At 47.7% G+C, this 17,385-nt stretch overlaps 1 protein-coding gene across 2 annotated transcripts in view; it reads left to right on the top strand.

Annotated features, from left to right (window-relative positions):
* TRAPPC9 (trafficking protein particle complex 9) overlaps positions 1-17,385 on the top strand; it is a 585,848-nt gene that overhangs the window by 451,860 nt on the left and 116,603 nt on the right. The gene's annotated exons all lie outside the window — the stretch shown is intronic.

Below are 17,385 nucleotides of genomic sequence, written 5' to 3'. Positions count from 1 at the left end.
GTGCTGAGCAGTGGTGGGGCCTGGAGAAGTCACGTGGGAACCAAGTACCCCTCAGTGGGGGCCATGACTGGGATGGTGCCTGGCGCTGGTGGAGTGGGGTGGCCTGGAGGTTGAGCACAGAGACCGAGTACCCCTCAGTGGGGGCCATGACCTGAATGTTACTGACTGCTAATGGGGATCAGAGGACGATGCTGGAGTTGGCAGGGGGCTTCACCAAGGGGGTGATGTTTGAGTGGGCTTTTTTAGCTGAAAAGTTGGCAGTTCAAACCCACCCAGAGGCACCTAGGGAGCTAGGTCTGGCACTCTGGTAACAAGACTCCACAACCTTGGCAACCATATGGAGCAGCTGTAGCCGGTACACCTGGGGTTTCCATGAGTCGGAACCCACTCCATAGCAACAGCAACAAGGAAGAGGGGCGCCCTCAGAGATGGTCTGTTGTGAGAGCTTGGCTTGATTGGAGAAAGTCTCCCGGAAGTGCCCTGGTGTGAGCGCCGGCTAGTTCACTCAGCATCCTAGTCACTCTGTGGCTTTGACTTGACAGAAGCCGGTGACAGTCTCCAGTCACCATGGACAGCTCCAGGTGGTACATCTTTAGGGAAGCAGAAAGTCACTAAGAGTTAGAACTGACTCAGTGGCACTTAACAACAGCAAGTATAGTCTATATACCCCGGGTTATGTATTCCAGGAGGCTCGGGTTCCAGACCTGAGGTTACTTCCTGCTTTCAAAGTCAAACGAATCTGGGTTTGGTAGGACTACCGTTCCAAGACTTGGTGTCAGAACCAGCACTTTGCATGCAGAAAGAGGCTGTGAGCAGACACTAAGAGTAGGCTGCTTGGGAACCCCAGAAGGTGGATGGAAGCTGAGTGTTGCTGCAGTGGAGTTGTGGGGGGGTGGGCATGGTTCCACAGAGAGCTGGCCCACCCTGCTGTGGACCTCAGGGCTCACAGAGCAGCTCTCACTGTCCCAGGACTGGTCCCCACGTCTCCTCCTCTCACAGCCCTGAGTGGTCACATGACAAGAACATACAGTGGTGAAGACGGCATATGAACCCAGGCCTGTGGGCGTGGTCCTGACAGTGCTGCCTTCGAATGCCATTCGAACCAGAAAATGCAGACTGGTTGTCTTGGTTGGCGTCCACTCATGGCTACCCCGTGTGCAGAGCAGAGCTGCTCGCTGGGGTTTCCAAGGTGGTGACCTCTGTCTACGGAGCACCAAGAGAGTGAGTTAGAACCCCCAGCCTTTCAGTTGGTTTGGCAGCGCTTAACTGTCTGTGTCACCCAGCGACTCCAGTAGGACTATGCTACTGTTGTTACAAGCTGTCAAGTCAGGTCCAGCTCACAGTGACCCTCTGTATGTACAACCTTCCCTGGTCCTGCACCAGCCTCATGTTGTTCTTATATTTGAGTCCATTATTGGGGTCACCATGTCATTCCATTTCATTGAGGGTCTTCCTTTTCTTTGCTGACCCTCTACCAACCATGATGTCCTTTCCCAAGGATTGATCCCACCTGATACAATGTTCAAAGTACGAAGAGATGAAGTCTCCCCATCCTCAGTTCTCAGGAGCACTCTAGCTGCACCTCTTCCAAGATAGCTTTGTTTGTTCTCCTGGAGGTCCGTGGTATATTCAGTAGTCTTCACCAACGCCATCATTCAAAGGCACCAGTTCTTCTCTGGTCTTCCTTATTCATTGTCCAGTCTTCACATGTAATATGAGGCAATGGAAAATAACAGGGTTTGTGTCAGGCGTCCCTTAGTCCTCAAAGTGATGATTGGATTATATGGACCAACAAAACTCTCATCATCTTTGAAAACGATCGTCATAAAAGCACTTCTAATGGCTTTGGGTCTGCCCCCTTCCAGCCGGATTCCTTACGGATGTCATCTTCCTTATTTTCTGTATCACTTAATAAATTGTGCAACAAGTACTTGATGCCTGCCAGGTTCCAGACACACTTGTCTCATGGATTTACTCACTGGGAATATTGAAGGGAATCCCCTATAGACAAACCTGAATAGCCTGTTGTTTCCAGCAAAGAAAGCCGGAGTTCAATCAAAGGGCGCCAACGTTAGGACATTCCTTCATTGTCTCTCTCTGGCATCTGGTAATGGCATCTGGCATGGAATGAATAGCAGTCTTCTGCTATTGTAAACCTCACTCCAGGCAGATGGAAAGACCAAAGAATGAATTGGCTAATAATCTCCTTATGCATTTCAATGATGTTTTCTAAATATTTAGACTTTATTAAAATATTGATCCTAAGTTTTACATCCATCCATAGTTCTGACAAATGGGGCACATGAGGCTGGGTGGGCATGTTCTAAAGGAGACGGGGTGTCTCGAAGTACTTATCTGTACCCTTTTCTACTGGCAAAGGGACCACAGGAGCTGAGCCCCGATCTCCATCAGCCTAGTCACCCCCTGCTCACTGCCCACATAAAGACCAGGTCATTATGTGGAATTGGAGGATGACCGCATTAGATCACAAAGTCGAGGTTGGTGCAATTCTAGATTGTCTTTGTTCCTTAGCGCAGCTGTAACACAGACAGAGCTAGGGAGTGGAGGGGGCTTTCAAGAGCAGAGACTGCTTTCTCACGGCCAGGAGACTAGAAGTCCGAATTCAGGGTGCCGGCTCACGGGGGAGCCTTTCTCTCTTCCACCCTGGGGAAGCACCTTGTCCCTTTTTCAAAAGTTGCTGTTCCTGGGTTCTTTGGAGACCTTCTTGTCATGTGACATCTATGCTACCCCGTCAGAGCTTGCTTTCTTAGTTCCTGCCCCCCTTCTGTCCTATCTCAGTCGTGATTGGTTTAAAACTCACCACTGATTTGGCCCCATTAACAGCACAAAGGAAATCCCAGATGGGATCACATCCAGAGATGTGTTGTTAGGTACCCTGCATTGGTTCCAATGAATGGCGACCCGTGTCCAGCAGAACATAATGCTGCCCACTCCTGCGCTGTCCTCACAATCATGCTTGTGCTTGAACCGTTGTTCCTGCCACTGAGGGGCTTCCTCTTTTTCACTGACCCTCTACTGTACCAAGCATGAAGTCCTTCTCCAGGGACTGGTTCCTTCTGACCGTATCCAAAGTACATGAGGCGAAGTCTGGCCATCCTGGCTTCTCAGGAGCATTCTGGCTGCACTTCTTCCAACACAGATTTGTGCCTCCTTCCAGCAGTCCATGGTACTTTCATGTTTCTTCTATAATACTGTGACTCAAATGCATCGATTTTCTTCTCCAATCTACCTTCTTCATTGTTCAGCTTTCACTTGCATAGGAGGCAAGTGAAAATACCGTGGCTTGGGCCAGACATACCTCAGTCTTTCAAGCGACCCTCTGCTTTTTAACACTTCAGAGAGGTCTTTTGCAGCAGTTGTGCCCAATCCCCAGGTACAGGAGTTCGGGTTTGCAGCCTGTGGTTTTTGAGGGAACAGACCAGTCGATAACACCATATCAGACCCCAACCCCATCTAGATTTGAAGATGGAGAGCTTGGTGCTCGAGTCAGCTGACTCCACATTAAGGGTGGGTTGGACCAGCAGGGCAGGTTCTCTGACATTCTCTTTATTAAAAAGCAGTCTGCCCCCTTTTGATGGAGATACATATTTGCTCTGAGGGCATCAAGGGTGAGGTGGAGCTCATGACTTCCAGCAATCAACTAGGCCATAGGCTCTTAAAAACCTCCATCCTGTGAGGGAGGTGATACTTTTGTGGGAGCCAGAGGTCACGTCAGTGTTGGGGATGAATTGGGAAACAAGGAGCGGGCATGTTGAGGGCCACAGCTCTCCCTGGAGGGTGCTGGTCCCCTATGGGGCAGAGGTGGCCCATGGATGTCTTGTGCCTCAGGCTGTGTGTGCTACCTGGTTGTGCTCTCTTCCCCTTCTCAGACACCAGCCACCCCACATGAACCGCCATGACCATGCCGCCTGTTTGAGTGAGCCTCACAGCAGAGCCCTTAATTTGCATGTTCACAACCAGGACAGCCCAGAACACCTCTGTCCTCAGTTCCCATGACCGTGTTCTTTCCAGTCCACAGAGTTCCCCTTCTGCCGGCCCTGCCTCCCTTAGAAGACAAAGAACAAAGATGAAATGGTTAGCATTGGATCGCCGGAGATCATGCTTTACTTCTCTAAAGTGCTGGTTGTGTTGTTTGGCCTCTTTTGGGGGGCTGCCTGCCATTGCTTAGTGTTTGCACTAACTTGTCTCTGAGGACTTTGTTCTATGCTCTAGAGGAGAGACCTGATTGCCAGTCTGGCTCAGTGGGCAGGGAGTCAGATGGAAGGTAAATGCATGATCCTGTCTCCTGTAAATCCAACAAGGTGGCCAGCACCTCTACAGTTAGTGTGAAGGAACCAGTGTGTGACCTGGGGCTTGGCTTCCACTCACGCACAGCACTGTTCAGAGCCGTGTACGCATATGTGTGTCTGCTGAAATCTGTGTATCTCTGTGTTTCTGTGTGTATCTCTGTGCATCTGTGTGTATCTGTGTCTGTATCTGTGTATCTGTGTGCATCTCTGTGTGTGTGTGTGTGTATATCTCTGTCTATCTCTGGTCTCTTTGTGTATCTGTGTGTGTCTCTGTGTGTATCTGTGTGCATCTGTGTGTATCTGTGTCTGTATCTGTGTATCTGTGTGCATCTCTGTGTGTGTGTGTGTGTATATATCTCTGTCTTTCTCTGGTCTCTTTGTGTATCTGTCTGTGTGTGTCTCTGTGTGTATCTGTGTGCATCTGTGTGTATCTGTGGGGTGTGTGTGTATCTTTGTGTATCTCTGTGTGTATCTCTGTGTATCTCTGGTCTCTTTGTGTATCTGTGTGTGTCTCTGTATGTATCTGTGTGTCTCTGTGTGTATATGTATGTATCTCTATGTGTATCTGTGTGTGTCTCTGTGTGTATATGTATGTATCTCTGTGTATCTCTGTGTGTATCTGTGTGTGTGTATTAAGGAGTTTGGGTCTGAGTACTGTGTCCAGTGTATAAGGGAGCTTCCAGAATTTCCCATTATCTTTTCATTCCATTCTTCAATGAATTTTTAGAGGCCCTTTTGTGTGTATGCCCAAATAGCTCAGGAAGGGGCATGTGTGTGGCTGTGTGTGCACTGTGTGTGTCTGTGTGGCTGGCTATGTGTGCAGTGTGTGTGTCTGTGTGACCGAATCATGCCGTGTCAGAGCCATGGCAGCATGTACTTGATCAGCCCTCCTTCTGAGCAGTTCACACAGACTACCTTTCTGATGCTAACAGGAACCCTATCAAGTAGCTGTTATCTGAATCCACAGACGAGGAAACTAGACCCAGAGAAGTTAGAGAACTCGTCCCTGGTCACCAGCTTGTCTGTGGACTTGCTCCTCGCCGCCACCCCTACCCCAGCTCCTCTGTTCTTGCTGCAGCCCCCAGCTGTTCCTTTTTTATTGGTGCCTGACTCAGTTTCCATCTGGGGTTCTGGAATGTTCTCCGCCCAGCCAGCCTGGGAGCGGATGTTGGGCACTTACAGCGATGTGAGTCTCAGCAGCATAGAAAGTTCACGATGCAAATGAGAAAACAAAGTCTTGGTAAAGAGACTCATTAATCATTTAAAGCAGTCTTTCCATTAGTATAATTTCTATTTATGACAATTTGCTAATTCATTTGAGCTGAAGTGGGGCTGGGCTCAGTCGCTGCACCTGGAGTGCTTCACTGCAAGCTGCTGTGTGGGCACAGAATCCACTCCCAAGGGTGCCCAAGTGGAAGCACACTCCACCCAGAGCACCCAGGACCCTCAGAACTAGCATGCCCCACCCAGAGCAGCTATCAGGGACCCTCAGAGCCTGCACGTCCCACTCAGAACACCTACCTGGGACCCTCACAGCCAAAACACCCCACCCAGAGCCCCCACAGCCCACTCAGAACACCCACCCGGGACCCTCAGAGCCAGCACACCCCACCCAGAATACCCACCAGGAACCCTGAGAGCCAGCTCGCCCCACCCAAAGCAGCCACCCTGGACCCTCAGAGCCCATATGCCCCACCCAGAACACCCACCCAGGACCCTCAGAGCCCACATGTCCCACCCAGAACATCCCCCTGGGACCCTCAGAGCCCACATGCCCCACCCAGAACACCCACCTGGGACCCTCAGAGTCCACACGCCCCACCCAGAACACCCACCCGGGACCCTCAGAGCCTGCACACCCCACCTGAGTGCCCACCCTGGACTAGCCTTTCTGTAGCAGCTTCTCTTCCATGCTGAGGAGGCCTCATGGAAACCAGGACCCTCAGAGCTGAGCGGCTGGTATGCTTCCAGCCCAGGACAGCATCTGGTTTGCATCCAACTATCCTACTGCCTCTGAGTTAATCCCAATTCACAGCAACCTTACAGGATGGAATAGAACTGCCCCATAGGGTTTTGAGGTTGTAAATCTATGGGACCAGACAGCCTCTTTCCCCTGAAGAGCAGTGGGAGGGTTTGAACTGCCCACCTTGTGGTGAGCAGTCTAGTGCTGCACCACTGTGACATCTTTGTTCAGTGCTGCCTAACTGGTTCCAACTCATAGCAACCCTGTATAGAGTTTCTGAGGAGCGGCTGGTGGATTTGAACCACCAACCTTGTGGTTAGCAGTCCAGTACTTATCCAGCAGTGCCACACCAGGCCTCTTGTTAAGTGCCATTGAGTCGTAACCGACCCATAGTGACCCTATGCAAAACAGAACGAAACACTGCCCGATCCTGGGCCAACCTCACTGTTGTTGCCACGCTTGAGTCCATGGATGCTGCCACTTGGCCAATCCATCTCGCTGGGGGGGTCTTCCTCTTTTTCTCTGACCCTCCACCTTACCAAACATGATATCCCACCACTCGTCTGTCAGTTTGTTGTACGGTGGTGGCTTGTGAGTTGCTGTGATTCCGGAAGCTATGTCACGGGTCACCCCTAGTGGACAGGTTTCCGATGAACTTCCAGATGAAGACAGACTAGGAAGAAGGAGTGATGAACTACTTCCAAATATTTAGTTACTGAAAACCGGGCCTCTTACGGCTCCTTAAATATCAAATCGGGCATTTTAAATCCCAGTTGCATCAATATAGATGGGATTTCAAACACTGCTCAGTCGTTTCCGGCAGCTCTTGGCTGTGGTGCGTGTCTAATGTTTCCCTGCCGGCGGTCTGCAGGAAGATGACATGAAGGTGTGTTAACCTTGTTACTCACCGTCTGAACTCCCCTTGGCTCTGACTGTGGTTTTAAAGACTTGGAGGTGAACGTTCCTGATTCCCGAGATACACGGAAGGTAAGCAGAGGTGCTGTTGAGAGCACTTTGCATTCAAGATACACTATACTGATTAATTACAGAATACTAACAGATGATTAACAATAGTGCACTTCTGGTGTGGCGCTGTAGGATCAGCACTGGACTGTGAACCACAAGACTGACAGTTCAAACCCACCCACTGCTCCTTGAAAACCGCGTCACTGCATTGGAACTGACTCAACAGCACTTAATAACAACGACAACAACAATAATAGTAACAGGGTCCTGGTGTGGCACTGCAGGACAAACGCTGGACTGCTAACCTCATGGTTGGTAGTTCAAACCCACCAGCCGCTCCTTGGAAACCCTCTACCAGGTTGCTATCGGTTGGAACTGACTTGATGGCAGCTAACAATAACAGTGAAGACAGGGGTCCTGGGATGGGGCTACAGGGTAAGCACTGGACTGCTAACTAGACATCACTTAACAAAAACTGCACCCACAATAATAATAAATAAAATGTCCTTGCTCAGTCGGTTGGGTTTCTTAAAACTAGGACGGATCAGATCTTCTCGGGTCTTTTTATCCCCAGCCCCAACAGAGTTTGCATCACTAGTATTAACAAACATTTTGCTATGAATCAAGGGGCCCTGGTGGTGCTGTAGGATAAGCACTGAACTGCTAATCATAATGTCGACAGTTCAAACCCACTAGCTGTTCCTCAGGAGAAAGATGAGGCTGTCTGCTCCCATAAAGGTTTACAGCCTCAGGAACTCTTTGCAGGGTCCCGATGAGTCAGAATGGAGGTTTAGTAGGGCAGCTGGGGCAGCCGTGGGGAGGAAGGACTGACTTCGGTCTGGGGGAGGGGGCAGAGAACGTCCCTTAAGGGTGGGTAAGCTCAAAGATGCCTCCGTGGGCAGATCACCACACTAAAGTGTGGCCCGGGCAGTGGGGAGGTGGGAGTGGAGGGCCCAAGCAGGAAACAGTGCAGTCTGTTCTAAAGAGCCCCAGTAGTTTGGATGTCCTTGGGTGGTGTGAAAAAAAGGGCCCAGTTTGCACAGTGATTATCACTCTGCTGCTAACTGAAAAGTCAGTAGTTCAAACCCACCAATACTCAGAAGGAGACAGTTGTGACCCTCTGCTTCTGAGCAGGTCTACACTCTCGGAAACCCTGGGGGCTGTTCTACTCAGTCAGAATCCGCCCAACAGCCTTGAGTTGGGTTTGGGTTTGGGTGGCACAAACGGTTAGCAGGCTTGGCAGCTAATCGAAAGGGTGACTGTTGGAGTTCACCTAGAGGCACCTCATACGAGGCACCCAGTAATCTCCTGATTAGTGTTCCCATCTCTATAAAATGACGTTGGAATCTGGATTGGGATTGCACTCTATCTGTAGATTCCTGCGATCTATGGTGGTTACGAATCGGGCTGCTAATCTCATGGTTAGCCATTCGAAACTACTAGCTGTTCCACGGGAGAAAGATGAGGCTTTCTGCTCCTGTAAAGATTTACAGCCTTGGTCGCTATGAGTCAGCACCGACTCCACGGCACACAGCAACACCATGGTAGTATTGACATTTTCATGTTAAGTCTAACATTTCTGCAGGTTTCTGGTAGTAATGACTTGTAGTTTTTTTGGTTTTATATAAGTCTGTTGTTTCTGTGGTTAAATTTATTACTAAAAGGAACCCTGGTGGGTTGCACATTGGGTTGCTAACCACAAGATCAGCAGTTGAATCCACCAGCTGCTTTGGGGGAGAAAGATGAGACGTGCTGCTCCCGTAAATATACTCATGGGAAACCCTATACAGTGTCAGTGTGAGTTGGAACTGACTCAGTGGCACACAATCACCACCACCATTTCATTTTTTTGGGTGACTGTTGTAAGTGGTATTATTTTGCTAATTTCCTTTTCAGGGTTCTCTTTATTAGTGTAAAAAGGAATCAAACTCATTTTTGATCTTGTACCCTGCCGCTTTGCTGACTCTTACAATGAGTTCCAGTACTTTTCTTGCTGAGTTTTAGAATTTTCTAAGTATAGGATCAGATCATCTGTAAGCAGAGAACGTTTTACTTCTTCTTTGCCAATTCTGATGCCTTTAATTCTACTTTCTTGCCTTATAGCTCTGGCTAAGACTTCTAGCACAATATGGCATAGGAGTATTGATAAAAGACATCCTTGTTGGGTTCCCATTTGCAGTGGGATTGCTTTCAGATTTTCTCCATTGAGAGTAAGTTGGCCGTTGGTTTTGTATCTATGCCCTGGGTTAGGATGAGAAATGTCCCTTCTATTCCTATTCAGGAATGCTGTTAGATTTTTTCAAACACCTTTTTTTCATCAATTGACATGAGCAAGTGATTTTTTTCCCCTTTGTTTTATTTATGTGGTAGATTACACTGATTGTTTTTCTAACATTGAACTACCTCTGCATACCTGGTGTGAATCCCACTTGGTCATGATGTTTTGTGTGTGTGTATTGTATACAACACAACTTTCTCCCTTTTAACCATTTTACACGCACAACCCAGCCCCACCAGCCCCACTCCTCATGTTGTTTAATCCTTACTACCCATTTCCAAATCTTTTTTTCCCTTTCCTTCCCTTTTTTTTTTTTTTTTTTCCATTTGTGGGTAAGTTCCCAATGGTTTCTCCTAATGAGAAAATGAATATACATTGTTTCCCTTCCAGTACAGGAAAGGGGGAAAAAATCAGACAAAAAAAAATAAATAAAGAGAGAGCGAGCAATTTTTTTCTTCTTTTTTCTTTCCTTTTCCCTTCTTTTCTTTTTAGCTGCCTTTCCTGTCACCCAAGTTAGCACATGTCTACACCCTACCCGGTGAGTATTTTTCTCTCTCCCCTCCCACCCCTGGTAGCCATTATAGAATGCCTACTATAGAATGAATACCTTTCCTTGACTTTTTACAGTAGTGGTCCCATGCAATAACTGTCCCTTACAAGCCGAATTTTGTCAGTCAGCGTAATGTCCTCCAGAGTCCTCCATGGTGTTCACTTTTCTGCAGGTTGGGTACTGTTCCATTGTGTGTGTGTGTGTGTGTGTGTGCGCACGCGCGCCTATGTTGGCTCAGCCATTCCTCTACTGAGGGCACCCAGGCTGTCCTCATCCTTTTGCAGTTGTGAACAATGCTGCAGTGAACGTGGCTATGCAAATGTCTCTTAATGTGATGACTTTTCTTTCTTGAAGGTAGAGAGATGCCTGGGTCATATATTTCCATTTCCTACTTTCTGAAAAAGTACCATTCTCTTTTCTGTCGTGCTTGTACAATTGTACAGTCCCACCAGCAGTGTAGGAGGGTCTCCGCCTCTCCATACCCTAACATTTGGTGTTGTCCCTGTTTTGTTTTTTAACTTTGTTATTAATGTTGGGCTAAGATGATATCTCATTGCTGTTTTGATTTGCATCTCTCTAATGACTAGTGATCGTGAGCATTCCTTCATGTGTTTCTTGGCTGCCTGAACATCTTCTTTGGCGAAGTGTCTGTTCATGTCCTCTGTCCATTTTTTAATTGGATCATTTGTCTTCTTCTTGTTGAGGTGTTGAAAGGTTCTATAAATTTTAGAGAGCCAGAATTTTCCCCCCAATCTGTAGCTTCTCTTTTTATTCTTTTGATGAAATATTTATATGCATGTTGTTGTTGTTGTTGTTAAGTGCCATCGAGTCGGGTCCGACCCATAGCGACCCTGTACAGGGTTTCCGAGGGTGTAAATCTTTACGGGAGTAGAAAGCCTCATCTTTCTCCCGCGGAGCGGCTGATAGTTTCGAACCGCTGACCTTAAGGTTCGCAGCCCGATTCGTAACCACTACGCTACCAGAGCTTGCATATAAGTGTCTAATTTTTAGGAGGTCCCTATCATCTATTTTGTCTTTTGCTCTTTGTGCATTTTCAGTTACTTTTGATAGTGAATTTATGCCATGTGTCAGAGCCTCGAAGTGTGTCCTTATTTTTCATTATAATCTTTATTTCTAGCTTTTACATGTAGGTCTTTAATCCATGTTGAGTTTGTTTTTATATATGGTGTGAGATATGTGTCTTGTTTCATTCTTCTGCAAAGAGATTTCCAATTTTGCTAGCACCATTTGCTGACGATGCTCTCTCTTCCTCATTTAACGTTATTTTCACCCTTTGCCAAGGATCCGCTGAGCATATGTGGATGATTTACTTCTGGGTTCTCAGCTCTGCTCCGTTGACCTATGGGTCTTTCATTGTCCAATAGCAGCCACATCCTGTGGTTGTGTTAGCGTTTGAGACAGTCAGGGAAGTGAGAAACCTTCAGCTCTGTTCTTCTTCTTTAGTAATGCTGTGCTTATCCAGGATTACTTTCCTCTCTGTATAAAGTTGGTGATTAGGTTTTCCATTTCTGTAAAGACTGTCGTTGGAACCTGGATTGGGATTGCATTATAGCTACAGATTGCTTTGGGCACGTACCATTGATATTTTCTCAATGTCAAGTCTTCCTATCCAGGAGCGTGGTCTAGTCTTCCACTATTGTAGGTCTTTTTGTTTCTTGTAATAGTGTTTTGTAGTTTTCTTTGTATAGATACTTTGTTTCTCCTATTAGATTTATCCTAAGTAGTTCATCTTTTGGGTGGCTACTGCAAATGGTATTGTTGTCCTGATTTCCTTCTCAAAGCTGTTTTTGTTAGTATAAAGGAATCCAACTGGGTTTTTTGTTTTGTTTTTTGTATGTAGCTGTTGTACCCTGCCACTTTGCCGCATCTTCCAATGAGTTCCAATAATTTATTTTTTCTCGGTCTTTGTGATTTTCTATGTATAGAATCGTATCATCTGCAAATAGAGTGTTTTACTTCTTTGACAGTTTGGATGCGTTCAATTTTCCTTTCTTGTCTTGCAACTCTGACTAAGATTTTCAGCACAATATGGAATAGGAGTGGTGATAAAGGACAAGGAGTGGTTTCAGTTTCTCTCCATTCAGAGTGATGTTAGCTGTTGACTTTGTATATATGCCCCTAATTATGTTGAGAAATGTTCCTTCTGTTCCTATTTTGTTGAGTGTTTTTATTAGTAATGGGTGATGGATTTTGTCAAATGCCTTTTCTGAATTAGTTGCTATATCATGTGATTTCTTTCTTTTTTAGTATGCTGGATTACACTGATTATTTTTCTGATACGAAACCATACCTGTATTGTTGTTGTTGTTAAGTGCCGTCAAGTCAGTTCTGACTCATAGCGATCCCGTACAGGGTTTCTGAGGAGCAGCTGGTGAATTTGAGCTGCCAACCTTGTGGTTCAAACTGACCTTGCGGTTCAGTGCATTGTCCCTCAGTGCCTCACCAGGACTCTGCTTGATCATGATGTGTTATTTTGCAGATATGTTGTTGGATTCTATTAACTAAGATTTTGTTGAGAATTTTTCATCTATGGTCATGAGGGATATTGGTCTATAATTTTTTTTTTAGTGGTGTCTTTGCCTAGTTTGGATATCAGGGTTATGCTTGCTTCATAAAATGAAGTTGGGAATTTTCCATCCTTTTCTATCTGTTAATCCACTTCTGAAAAAAACAGCATTGTAAAGCCTATATGCTACTCAGTTATACCCTGAGCCATGTGAGTCACCATGACTTGGAGGAGACTATTGGGAAACTGTTTTCACCACTATTTTGGTGTGTCGGTGCACACACACACACACACACATGAGGCTGTATATGTACACATACACACATGAGAGAACAGGATCTGGGGAGGGGGAGGAGAACAAGAAGGACAAGTCCTTGGGAAGCACATATATTGTACTGAGCAGCCGTTAGAAAACTTTCAGCACAGTTGTGATGTGGTCGGATGCTTTTAGGAAGATGGCACTGACAGGATTGTGCCACCTGCCCCCCACCCCCACCCCCCGGTTTCACGTGCAGAGCTGGCTGTCTATAGAAATGAGGTAAGGGCCAAGACTCTGAAAATCTCAACCTAGTCCAGTCAGTCTCTGCTTCACCCATCCTCCTGCATCTCTACCCTTATGAGGGACATCGAGGAGAAATGGGGGTTGCTATTAGGAGTGGAGTGGAAGGAGCCCTGTGGCTTTGTGGGTTAGGCATTGGACTCCTAACCAAAATGTCAGTGGTTCAAACCCACCATCTGCTCCGTAGCAGAAAGATGAGGCTGTCTGCTCCTGTAAAGATATACAGTGTCTGAAAACCTAGACAGGGTCACTGTGGGTCAGAATCAACTTGATTTGGTTTATATATTTTGTGGGTTTGGTTTATTTTGGTTAGGAGTTGAGTCCCATTGGGCTGTAGCTTATCTGACTACAGAAACTGCACTTTTTTTCTCTAAAAGATAGCAAGAGTCGTCCTGCTCTGAGCCTATCATGGGTAGAGGAGGAATTCAAACGAGGACTCTCTTAGTCCACACCCAGACCCAAACCCACTGCCGTTGGGTCGATTTCTACTCGTAGTGCTTGTATAGGACAGTACAACTGCCCTCGTAGGGTTTCCAAGGCTGTAAAATTTTACAGAAATAAACTGTACGATCGAGAAGCAGCTGGTAGATTCAAGCATGGACTTTCCGTTAGTAGTCTATCGTTTAACCCACTAGGTAGTTTAACCTGAGCAAGAGCCAGCTGCGGCCTGGGCTTCAGGATCCAGTGTAAGCTTGAGTAGGTTGGACTTCAGCTTATCTAGCCATCTCTCTGAAGCAGGAAGTGGCCAGGGCAGAGGGTACTGTGGAAGGAACTTGTGTTTGGGGCAACAAAGAGGTCAAACTGAATGGGGCTAAACTGAGCCCCCGGGGACCTTGAGGTTTAGGAACCCATTACACAGCAGTGTGACCTAGAAGATTTGTGCCAGCAACGATTTCACCATCTCCTACTAGGAGCCAGTAGCATAATCTTGCAGACACAAAACTGCTGGCTGTTTGCAAAGTTTACAGAGCATATTACTTTTCCATTCAACAATGTAGACACATTTTGTTTTGTTACATTGGCTGTAATCCTACAATATAACCACTGTCTTCCCATTCCCAGTCATCTTTCTTTCCTCTGAGCTTTGTTTTGGGGAAAATGCTGCCCCTTTGCTCTCGTAGTTTTGATGGTTCTAAGGAGACGTTCCTCTCTAGTGTTACTGTTCTCTTTATGGGTCTGTCAGTTACTGCTTCCTTCCCAGGTGATTGGAAACAGGCTTACAGAAGACATAGCATCTTTCAGCACCGTGGAGAGCTCCGGGGGGCGGGGCTTACCACCAGAGCAGAACCCAGTGTGATTGCAGCTAGGCCACTGCTGGAATAGAGGAGGAAGCCCTGACCAGCATCACTGCAGCTTGGCCATTGGCCAGGGCTGCAGGGTCCTGACTGTGGGGTGGGAGAGGGGTTCATTGCCCTTGAGGGGCCCATAGGATGGACTTGGTAGTTTTCCTGGGCTCTGCCTTGGCCTCTGCCACTTCCTAGCAGGGTGGGCTTGCTCTAGACCGAGCTTCTGTTTTTTGTTTTAAATCTTTGAAATGGAAATAGCAGCTCTGATCTCCCACCTACCATCTTCTAGAGCTTTAATTTGTCATTGGTGTTGCTTGGTACTTTTGAGTCGAGTCCAATGTATAGCGAACTCCCCCATGTGACAGAACAGAACTGCCCCACAGGGTTTCCTAGGCTGTCATCTATTGTGTCACTATGTATATGTGTATGTTTATATATCATCCACTCACAGCACCCCCTGGTGTAACAGTGGAGAACTGCCCCACAGGGTTTCCTAGGCTGTCATCTATTGTGTCACTATGTATGTGTATATGTTTATATATCATCCACTCACAGCACCCCCTGGTGTAACAGAGGAGAGCTGCCCCAGAGGGTTTCCTAGGCTGTCCTTTATTTCTGATAGCGTAGTGGTTATGAATCGGACTGCTAACCTCAAGGTCAGCAGTTCGAAACTACCAGCAGTTCCTCAGGAGAAAGATGAGGTGTTCTGCTCCCATAAAGATTTACAGCTTCTGAAACCCTGTGCAGGGTCACTATGAGTCGGAACCGACTCCACAGTACTTAACAACAACAACATATGTATGTTTATATATCATCCGTTCACAGCGCCCCTTGGTGTAACAGAGGAGCACTGCCCCACAGGGTTTCCTAGGCTGTTAACTTTACAGGAGCACATTACCAGGACTTCCTTCCTTGGATCCAGTAGGTGGGCTCAGATCACCAGCCTCTTGGTTAGCAGCTGAGCACTTAACTGTGCATGCCACCAGGGCTCCCAAATGGTAAATATTAAGTTAATTCTCCCTGGAGGTAGGTAGGCCCTATGAAAATGTTCTTGATGAATTACCACCACTGTCTTCCCTGTCCACTCACCACTCACACTGAGGACACAGCAGCCCGTTAACCCATCACCCGGTCCCTGACTCGTCAATTGCTCTGCTACTTGTGGGCACAGGGGTTTATGGGCCGGAAGAGGAGGTGATGTGCACACAGGTGGCTGTTGATGGAGGACGACTCAGCACAGAAATCACCCATAGGGTGGGTTTCCCAAGCTGTGGTTTGGCCACTGGCAGCTCACTCACACTCCAAGCTCACTGTCCCAAGCACCCTCATCCTAGTGGCACCATGGGGTCACCTCTGTGTCATCTGCCTTGAAATCTGTCTTGTCGTTAGAGAGAGGACTGTGTCACAGTCTAAGGGCGTAGCTTTCTGGCCATGGAACTTTACTCAGAGGAAGTCAGGGAAGAAAGGAGAGCAGGATGGAGAAAGGGCTGGTCAGAAACCCATGCCCAGAAAAGCCTCCCAGCACTAGAGGGATGTGGGTCCTGTCCACCCCTCCCCTCACCACACAGCTGTGAGCGATGGGTGGGCCAGCAACCTCCCATCCCGATTACAGCCTGAGGCTGGTAGGTAACCACCAAGGCTTCCCATAGCTGGCACTGAGGTGCCTCTTCCTGTGCAGGTCCTCTTGGGGACAGCCAACTTTGTGTCTTCACAGAGAATAGAGCTCAAGAAGGGAGCCCTGGTGGCACTGTGGGTTAAGCATTGGGCTGCTAACTGAAAGTTTGGTGGTTTGAACCCCCCGACTGCTCTTTGGAAGGAAGATGAGACTGTCTGCTCCCATTAAGATGTGTAGTCTCGGAAATCTTATGGTGCAGTTCTACCTTGTCCTATAGGGGGCGCTATGAGTTGGAATTGACTTGACAGCAGAGGGTTTGGGAGCTCAGGAAGTTGTCTCCTTGAGCAAGGAGACCATCAGCACACGTTACCAGGACAGGCTCTACCACAATCTCAGAGGCTCAGACTGATAGGTGCATTCCTTCCCTGCTGGCTGTGACCCTGACTACCCCCGCACCCCCATCGCATGGTGCCTGACCATTCAGGGGCCACAGGGGACCTCTTACACCCAAGAGATGGTGCCTGATAAGAGGAAGAAGATAGGGCCATTTCTGGGACACCCTGCCCACTGCAGAGAGGCCTAAGCCCACAGCCTGGGCAGGTGACCAAAGAGCAGCAGCCTCCAAGTCCAACACCCGAAGACTCTTCACCCTCTCTGAGCCTCACTTTCCTTCTCCACTGCTGCTCAGTCATTCCACAAGCAGCTCTTGAGCTTGTGTATAGGGTGATGTGGCTGGGTGTGTTGAGCTCAGAGTGACCCCAGCCCCAAGGCTTGTTAGAGGACAGACTCACAGACAGAACACATACCCTTAGGAAGGGTGACTGCGCTGGGGAAGAGAAGGGGCTTCAAAGCCTCAGGGAGCAGTTGCCACAGCAGAGGCCTAAACAGTCTCTCTCTCAGAGCTGGAGAGGGTTGAGCCAAGTTCCTTGGGAGGACGAGTTTTCTGTCTGTGGGTCTGTCTCCCCACAAGGAGGGGCCAGGGCAACTCTGAAATCATTGTTCAGAGCCACATCCAACAGCCCCACCCTTCACACATACTCAAGAGTTGCTTGTGGAATGAATGAACAAGTGATGAATTAATGAATGCATGAGTGGATGAGTGAGTGAGTGGGTGCATGAATGAATGAGTGAATGAGTGGGTGGATGAATGAGTGGATGAGTGAGTAGATGAATGAACAGGTAGATGAGTGAGTGGATGCATGAATGAATGGATGAGTCAGTGGATGAGTGAATGGATGCATGAATGAATGAGTGGATGAGTGAGTGAATGAATGGACGAGTGGATGAGTGAGTGGATGGATGGACGAGTGGATGAGTGAGTGGATGGATGG

Source organism: Chrysochloris asiatica, unplaced genomic scaffold (assembly GCF_000296735.1).
Source record: "Chrysochloris asiatica unplaced genomic scaffold, ChrAsi1.0 scaffold00001, whole genome shotgun sequence".
NCBI lineage: Eukaryota > Metazoa > Chordata > Mammalia > Afrosoricida > Chrysochloridae > Chrysochloris > Chrysochloris asiatica.
This window is presented reverse-complemented; position numbering and strand designations above follow the sequence as displayed.